The following is a 9,362-nucleotide window of genomic DNA, read 5'->3' as shown; positions in this document are numbered from 1 at the left end:
TTGTCACGAAACCGGTCTCAATGGGGGGTCTCGGCCTTAACTCACTTCGAGATGCAAACCACAGTCTTTTGTCAAAGTGGGCTTGGCGCTTCAAATCGGAATCCGGGAGACTCTGGAGGAAAGTTGTTATGGCTATCCACTACAATCCAAAACATGGGAATTTTCTACCTATAAGGAAGGGTCTATCGGGCGTATGGCAAAACATCGTAAAAAAAGAACACATCCTCAACAGTAAAAACATTCACCTCTGCAATCTCATCGTAAGCAATATCGGGGATGGCTGGAACACTCAATTCTGGACCGATTCGTGGGTCACTGGGCTACCGCTTAAATCGAGATTTTCAGCACTCTTTGGGCTGGAAAAACTCAAAGGCTGCAGGGTGCGAGACAGGCTGGATGTGGGCGAAAACGGGCTGGTAAATGGGCCTAGATGGAATTGGGCTCGGGAACCATCTTCGGACCAGGAGCTAGCGGAATTGGCTGAACTAAATGTAATCATCTCTCAAGTTATTATATCTGACTCTTCGGATACATGGGGCTGGACGACTGAACATGCAAACGTATTCTCGGTAAAAGAAATTAAATCGATGCTTCAGAACAATAATACATCAGGTAACCTAGATAGATTTGAATGGAACCGATGGGTCCCTCGCAAAGTCAACATCTTCGGGTGGAGAATGAACCTCGATCGCTTACCTACCAAGGAAGCCTTAGCACGCAGGAACATCACCATGGATTCGGTCACCTGTCCGTTATGCTGTGAAAAGGATGAAACGGTCGAGCACATTTTTGGATCATGTTATGTCAGTTCCGTGATATGGCATTTGGTGTCCAGATGGCTCTCTATCCCACCAATTTATGCATTCACTATATCGGATCTTCTTCAGGTGCATAAGCACTCAACCAAGACGTCCAGAACAAAGAAAATGATACACGCTATTATCTTAACAACGTGTTGGTACCTATGGAATCTACGTAACGAGGTAATTTTCTCGGGCAAAAGAGTGGACATATCAAGACTATTGGCGGACATAAAGGCTAAGAGTTTTCTTTGGATCAAACATAGAGCAAAAATAAGTGATTTAGAGTGGGCAAAATGGTGCAATTTCAACTTCTTGTAATTTTATTTGTCTGTATCTTTTGCTAGCATCTTGCTAGTTGGTTTTCTAATAAAATCTGCCGTTCAAAAAAAAAAAAGATCTGTATAGAAATGTGTGTCAAATGAGTACTTTTTAGATTTTAGCAGAAGCATTACTTTGTTGACCATTCTGCCCACGCTTCTTGAGTCTTGTCGCACAACATTCGGGGCAATTTGGTAAATGCAATAGAGTTTGATATTCCCTTGTTGCAGGAAGTGGTCCCACGTGGATAGAGTAATAAGAAAGCAGACGAACCCAACTTCTACAACATCCTGACCGTCAAAATTCACATCATCGGCACCATTAAAAACTCGTGTGGGTAAGCGACAACTACACGTTTTACAAGACCAACACCAACAAACAATATCAGAATCAGAAGAAGAAACCAAAGCAAAGCAAAGCAAAACTCTCTATCTCTTGAAAACATTCTTGTAATAACAAAAGGGATTAAAGTTGATTGGTGAAGTTGTTGTTGTTCAGTGGAGAAATGGAAGAAGATAATAAGGTGGTTGTTAATGGCTTCTCTCCGGTAACTTCCACTCCGGTATTCTGGAAATCTCGTAAGAGATCAGGTAACTTATTATTATTATTGACCCTTTCATTTCATTGTGTGTTTCAATGATTTTTATATTAGTGTGCAAAGATACGGGTTTAATTGTGAGTAATAATATTAGATCTATGCCCCTGTTGTCGAAAATTATTTATAAACTAGTTTTTGCCCCGTCCGCGTTGCGGGGCAATTTTGAGTTAGAGGCGAAATCATAATTTTAAATTGAGAGCAAAATCATAATTTTATTTTGAACTGTGGGCAAAAACGTAATTTTGAGCTGAGGGCAGAATCATAATTTTAAGGTAGAGGGAAAACAAAAATTTTATTTTGAACTGGGGGCAAAACCGTAATTTTAAACGAAGGGCAAAGCCGTAAATTTAAACTGAGAACAAAATTAAAAATGAGTTTTTGAACCGAGGGTAAAAGCGTAATTTTGAGCTAGGGGCGAAATTATAATTTTATTTTGAACTGGGGCAAGAACGTATTTTTAAATGAAGGACGAAAGCGTAATTTTAAACTGAAAATAAAATAAAATTTAAAAAAGGTTGGTCGAATGGGGGAGTGCTAGGCAGCTGCCTGACACTATTCCCCTATCTTGTAATTGTATATGTAAATAATAATTCTAGAGTTCCATACAAACACAAGTCATGTAATTGGGTTTTTTTTTTAGTGATAATAAAAACAACAATAACATAATTCTATTAATTGGTAACAAGCGTGATATATTGATGAGAGTGCATTTTAGAACCAATCTTATGTTTAAGAACTCATGTTTTATCATAAGTGTAGCGCATAAGACGGTTACATATCAACATACCTCATTATTATTTCATTTAATGCACTACATACAATACAAATGTTTTATGGTCAATTACAATTTTCAACAAACTATTTAAAAAGAAGTAAAATTAGATTAAAGAATAAGATAGTATTTTAAAAAGAGTTCAACGGTTCTTTTAAAAGACCGGGTGTACATTTTGATACTTCAAAGACTTTTCCTTATTTTGAACAGACCACGAGCCACGGTGACTGCAAATAATAATAATAAAACTACCCTCGTGTGTGCTCTTTGTTTTTCAAAATAAAAGGGCCTTACTTTTCTCAGTAACCTTTAAACAAAGTTACAACTACGACTTTTTCCCCAACTAATCAATTGAAATTAATAACGTTATAGTAAAAGTTTGATTATAATTTATAATTCTATAAACTACTAATTTATTCAATAAACTACTTGTAATTAAATATTATAATATTTTTTTTGTGCCACTTGAATCTAATAAAGTTGGTAAGTTGTTGAAGTTTTATTATCTTCCCTACCCAACTAACCACTTAGGAATTAATAAAGGTTTTTTTTTTTTTTTTTTTTTTTTTTTTTTTTTTTTTTTTTGAAAGACCAACAAAAATTTAGAAATTAATAAAGTTAGTAAGTTTGATAATGATCTTATAGCATTATCATAATTGTAGGTATTTCATGGGTACACGAAATCAATAATCAGATAACACAAAGTGTACTTTAAAGAACGATATATTCTTCTATGTATTTTAAAGAACGATATACTCTTCTATGTATTTTAAAGAAGATGTATTCTTCTATGCTTAATTTATGGTGGAGCCATTACAATGGTTGGGGTGAAACGTCGCCTCTCTTTGTGTAAGAGTGCAACTGAAGTCAGTCATAACCAGTGGCTGATCTTGCCCGTTGAACGTGCCAGGGCCGAAAGACAAGGGCACTAAAAAAAGCCCGGGCAAGCCCGGGCAAGCCCGGGCCAAACATAGTATATATAAAAAGTTTCATTCGAAATGCGAAAAATTAGCACTACGGCCGAAAAACTTGCCCGGGCCGTGGCCCTGCCAGTGACCTTCTAAGAACCGCCCCTGGTCATAACTATTGGCAGTTAGTGGTTATATCAATGTGAGCCATCAGTTGCCTCGAGCGTGTACTCCACACCTAAATAAGAATTGAACCGAAAGGTACACTTGCCATTTATCGCCTTGAAGTATTGAACATTGAACAGCGTGTGGATTACTGAACGAACATGAATGAATGTAACAGGATAGAGAGATCGACGGCCTAAACGAGCAATTGGAAGAGGACTCGCGCGTCCTGGAACATCTTCAATTGCAGCTGCTGGACGAAAGAAGTAAACGTGCGGATGTGGAACGACAAAATGCTTTGTTGCAGAACCAGGTTGATATGTTGATGAACATGCTTCAGGAGCCTCCTGAGAACATAGAAGAGGATGAACTTCCACAAGTTTACATCTGTTATTTATTTGTTTGTTTGTTTGGCATATGGAGAGCTACCAAAATATTTATAGATATAGCACCAAATGTATCAAATTACATGTATAATTTGTTTTTTTATATATGTATAAAAAGTACTGCAAGTATTAATATTTGTTAACTAAAGGTGTAATGATACATGTATAAATGTGTTAAATTTATTTTTTTAGTAATTAATAAAAATTAATAATCAGTAACTCAACGGTAGGGCTGCAAACGAACCAAACGTTCGGCGAACAGTTCGTGAACCGTTCGGCGGGAAGTTCGTTTGTTTACTAAACAAACGAACACGAACAAGAAATTTCGTTTGTTTAGTTAAATGAACAAACATGAACAGAGGTCGTGTTCGTTCGTTTATGTTCGTGAACGTTCGATAACGTGTTCGTTTGTGTTCAATACTTCATTAGTGTTTTTAGTTTTTATATTTATTTAAATACTTCAAAATTCCGACAAATTAAATATCTAATAAGTGTCGGTGTATTATATATTCTGTTCATGAACGATTGTTTGTGTTCGTCTGTTTCTATTTGTGTTCATGAACATTAGTTTGTGCTCATTTGTGTTCGTCAACGTTCGTTGCCTTAAAATTAACAAACAAACACAAACGAACACAAACAAGTTCATTTCCTTAACAAACTAACACGAACATAAAATCTCGTTCGATAAGTGTTCGTGAACGGTTCGCGAACACATATATTTCTTAACAAACGAACACGAACAAGGTCGTTTGCAGCCCTACTCAACAGTTTACAAAATTAGCCACATAAGTATATAGTGCACTTACAAAAAACTAATTTTAGTTGAAGAAAAGATCATATTCCTACAAGAAGTTTAAGAAATAAAGAAAATGAGTGTACTTTTATAAACTTAAAAGACATAAGTACACAAGTTACAAAACTATGAATGTATGGAAGCAATCCACCATCAATCACATGCTATTGTGAACCAAAGAGATCATTTCCGAATCTCCCGATTCCAATACGTCATCGCCCTTTTTTGTCGTCAGCAATTCGGATGGAAGAATAGTCGAATTCGGATCGTTACTGGGCACTAAAAACAAAAGCCCAATCGGAAGAATTCTCGCGATACTTGGAACGAAAATCGCAACCCATAAACTATCAAACCGAGTTCTTGTGACATTTAAGGCATGAAGCAAAACACTTCCCGCCCATGATGATGTAAGCGTCCCGATATGATCGATTGACATTAGTAAAGCAAAGAAAGTGCCTTCGATTCCGGAGGGACATAGTTTGGAGCTGAGAACAAGAAGCGGCATCCATCGGAGACGCCCGATCATTTTGGAAACCGCTTCGTCCATTACTACGAATATGTAATCGGGTACGTTGCCAAAGCTAAATCGAGAAGACTTGAAGCACCGTAGAGCAATTGGGTCCAAAATAATACACCGCGAAACGGGTGGCTTCTGAACACGTTTTGGTATAGAAGAACACCCAAAAGGGACCCGACTGCACCCACTGAGAATATGGATCCGATAACCTCCTACTGCATGAAACGACATACCGGTTATAGATTTGTACGTAAAATTTTGAAATTTATGGAAAAAGGTGATTTGGGTGAACCTGTGAGAATGATGGGCCCGTTTTTGCGTCGGTGTACCAATAGAACATTCCTTCATGAATACTCACACCTAGTGCAAGTGATAGATACATATACAAACACGGTCTCCAAACTTCCGGTGTTTTCAGGGCCGTCACCATAGCATCAAGAAACTTTTGCCTTACCTGCATAAGACCATACAATGGTGCAAGATAATTAGTAAAAATAATCAGAACAAAACAACCAACTGCAAAGAAATGTATTATACAAGACATTGTTTGGATGTGCATGTTGATGATTCCAGTTGTAATGATCCGATAATTGACATGAACTAAATAGATATTAGAACGTAAATGAATAAAACGATAGTTCAATCAATATTCAAGAGGTATTTTGGTAATTTCAAGTATAACATAAGGGTACTTGGATCTTGTATGTTAACTTGAAATTACAAAAATACCCTTTCGATTAACATACATACAATATGGATGGAGTTAGAGCTGGGGAGCAAACCGGTGATAATTAAGGAGGAAAATGGGCGTTTTTAAATGATTGGGGCAAAACCATTAAAGTGACCAAAACGAAAGTTAACGCATTACAAAATAAAGCTCGATTAGGAATTAAAATACTTAGGGAGCCTGTTACTTGTCCTACAAGTATTAGGTGAGCGTGAACCTTTAAGAACTGAACAAATATAGTTATTTTTCCAAAAAGAACTTACCTTTGCAGTTTGTAAGCAAAACCTGAACATATCTAGACATCAGTAAAAGTTGGAATTAGCGTCAAAATCTCCTTTTTAAATGGAAGTAATTTAAATTTGGTTAAATGAAGGTATGTTTCGTTTTACTCTTTGATAATCAATTTTAATGCACCTAGCATAACAACCCTTAAACAAAGAGAAACACAATTCGTTTTTCGAAACACTAAAAACTGATTATCGCAACTACAAGAAGCAATAAAAACCTTAAATACTCCAAAAGCAAAATCTATTATCCAAACAATAAAAACCTTACGCGCTTGTGAGAATAGCTGTGGACAAGCGGTTCTTGCAACATCAATCCAACCAAAATAACCAATCCACACCCTGAAACGTACACACACAAACACAGTCGATAATCATGCACAAGGTATTAAACTAATTAAATGAAAATTTTAGGGTACGAACTAATGACTAGCAACGAACCTGGGGTCCGATTATATGAACAAACAAGAACGCCACTCAAACCGAACCCAACAAGTTGGCCGATTGAGGAACTAACTCCACACAAGCTTTGCATGTCCCCAGCAAGAGAAGGATGACTAATGCTGTTTTCTGTTACACAAGCATCAATTGTCATAAAAGACAATATAGCACATACGGCTGGCAAGTTTGTGCTGAAAGCTGGTATCAGCATGGCTATTGAACCAACTAAACCTGAAACAATTAAGCAACTAGTTTATTTTAACGAATATATTTATTATCCAGGTAGTGAAACTGGATGTGGTGATTTCGACCCGTTTACTTGTGAATGGGTTGATAACTTGATATGGGTTATTTTTAGTGCTTACAACTTCCTAAAATGTATCGATTAAAGATTTGTATTCTTATTGGAATAATAATGTTATCGTAATCAAAAATACCACGTTGATTATTCAAAACAAATCTAAAAACGGGCCGGCCTGTTTTGACCCGTTTCAACTTCCAGGCTTCCAGCTTTAACCAATTTAACTTGTTACCTTACCTGACCCATCCGGTCGTATTCTTTCCAAGTCTAACTGAAACTATTAGAACATATTATCATGGAGCAATAATATAACTCTTCGAAACTAAGTAACTAACAATATTTAACAGGACTACCGATGAAATTCTAACGGAACACCATTCGATCAAAGCATATCAGAATTTGGATCTATATCTAACGACACTGGGCTGTTTGTTTACCTCTTAATGGTTCAGACCTCCTCTTACTGGTTCAGCACTTAATGGTTTAGACTGTTTGTTTCATGAGCAATGGTTCAGACATTGCCTCTGAATGGTTAAGCATTATTATACTGGGTCTGAATGATTAAGACCTTAAATCTGAATTGGTTAAACATTTGCCTCTGAACGGTTAAGCATTATACTGGCTCTTAATGGTTCAGATCTCTTACTGGTTCAGACCTCTTACTAGTTCAATACTTAACCATTCAGAAGTTGCCAAACGCCCCCTGAGTTGAGTTGAGTTGAATTAAACTACAATGATTTCCTATACATTATTCAAAGCTGAACAAAAAAACAACATTTAAGCATCAAATTGTATAACTTTACCCTTCCAATCAAATCTTGCAAACAAAACAAGTATATGCTTTTAATATGCACCAAAACTCAAAAGTGTAAAGTAAGAAGTGCAATGCAATATACCAGCAAATATGAAGTAAGGGCGTCTCCTTAATCTAAAAATCGGAACAATATCGGTCATAAGACCCCAAAGAGGCTTGATAATCCAAGGTATCCCAATAATCCCAGAGTAAAACTATACTTATACCCTGATTAATCCCATACACAATAATCACAGACAAAACAAATCTCCAGCTTAATTCATCACTCAACTTTTTAAACCAATTTACAGGCCTCCAGATCAAGTTCCCATCTTTTCTTCTCTTAATATTTTCTTCTTGTTGTTCTGATACCCTAATAATCTGAGGTTTAACCTTTTTCCCTAAATGGGTTGTGGGAATTTGATTTTGTTACTGAATCAACAAGGCTTTGCACACTTTCTGAATTGGGTATCTCGAAATTGAATCAAAGATCGATGAAGTGAAGTGAAGTGAAAGTTAAATTGGAATGGGGGTAGGTGCCGGTGGTGTTGTGGGTTTCAGGTTTGTTGGAGGGCGCTGATTTGTTCGTCTAGTGGTAGAAGATTTGGTTTTCCAACGAAATAGAGGGTGGAGACTTTAAGTTTAATTCACACTTGTATCATATCGGTGGTGGATGACAAACTTACTGAGGGGGGTTCGATCCTGAGCCGCACCCCAGTTTTCTTCCGGCTGTTACTTCAGCGAGGCAACTCGTGTGGAGCAGTACGGTTTCCGAGGGAACGCCGTAACCAAGTCTGATCAACCCAACGCGGGTCCGATTAAGACAACGTAGTCTGGGCAGATCTTGGCTAGGGCCGCCGTTTTAGACTGTGTGACATTTGATCACTCAAAAAGAAAGGCACCGTTAAAAAAATATAAGTTGAGTTAATAATTTATATAATGTTAATGTTAATTAATTTATAAGGTTTTTATATGTATTGCAGATTTATTTTATTTTGTTGGTTTTCTATGTATTGTTTTTTGTACATTGTGTTTTGTTTATCTTTGTTTTGTTGTTTTCTTGGTTAGTTTACATATGTTCTGAAATCCCACTATATGCATAATATTTACCTTTTGTCATCACTTTTTCTTTAGCGCGTTCTCTCGAGCCCTCGTCGGAGAAACTTGCTAGCAACGTCTCCGCCGTTATCGGTGTGTGTGTGTGTGTTTTACATTTGTTTGTCTTTGTAACAACATTGGCTTAGAATTACGTTTGTTGTAAGGTTGTAATTTTGTAGCCTGATCAAAGGAAATCAATGGGTGGCCTCCCGCGTTTGGACTCAGGCATGAGAATCACTATAATGATCTTAAGAGTCTAAGCGAAATGAAAGAATAAAAGTTTAGAGTGAGAGAGATGGACTTACTTTGGGTTGAATAAGACTCTCTTTTTATAGGCAGATTGCTCCAAGGGAGCCTTGTGCCAGCTGGTACCTTTTAGTCTTGGTAAACTTATCATCTCTTGACGTTGCTTGCAGGGTTAGCTTTGCCTCTTTAGGTAAGTTTCAGGTTTGTATGTC

At 36.9% G+C, this 9,362-nt stretch overlaps 1 long non-coding RNA gene and 1 pseudogene across 2 annotated transcripts; one reads left to right on the top strand and one right to left on the bottom strand.

Annotated features, from left to right (window-relative positions):
• The first annotated feature begins 1,237 nt into the window (after positions 1-1,237).
• Positions 1,238-4,098, top strand: LOC110891271. Of its 2 annotated transcripts, none has more exons than XR_004873263.1 (2): positions 1,238-3,660; positions 3,743-4,098. It is a non-coding gene; the product is annotated as an uncharacterized LOC110891271 (long non-coding RNA). The 2 variants fall into 2 exon arrangements; XR_002565205.2 differs by having other exon boundaries at positions 1,275-1,711.
• Positions 4,099-4,752: 654 nt separating this feature from the next.
• LOC110891270 lies at positions 4,753-8,235 on the bottom strand (annotated as a pseudogene).
• Between the last annotated feature and the right edge of the window lie 1,127 nt (positions 8,236-9,362).

Source organism: Helianthus annuus, chromosome 11 (genome assembly GCF_002127325.2).
Source record: "Helianthus annuus cultivar XRQ/B chromosome 11, HanXRQr2.0-SUNRISE, whole genome shotgun sequence".
Classification (NCBI taxonomy): domain Eukaryota; kingdom Viridiplantae; phylum Streptophyta; class Magnoliopsida; order Asterales; family Asteraceae; genus Helianthus; species Helianthus annuus.
The sequence above is the reverse complement of the archived record's forward strand: the minus strand, read 5'-3'. Positions and strand labels throughout refer to the sequence as shown.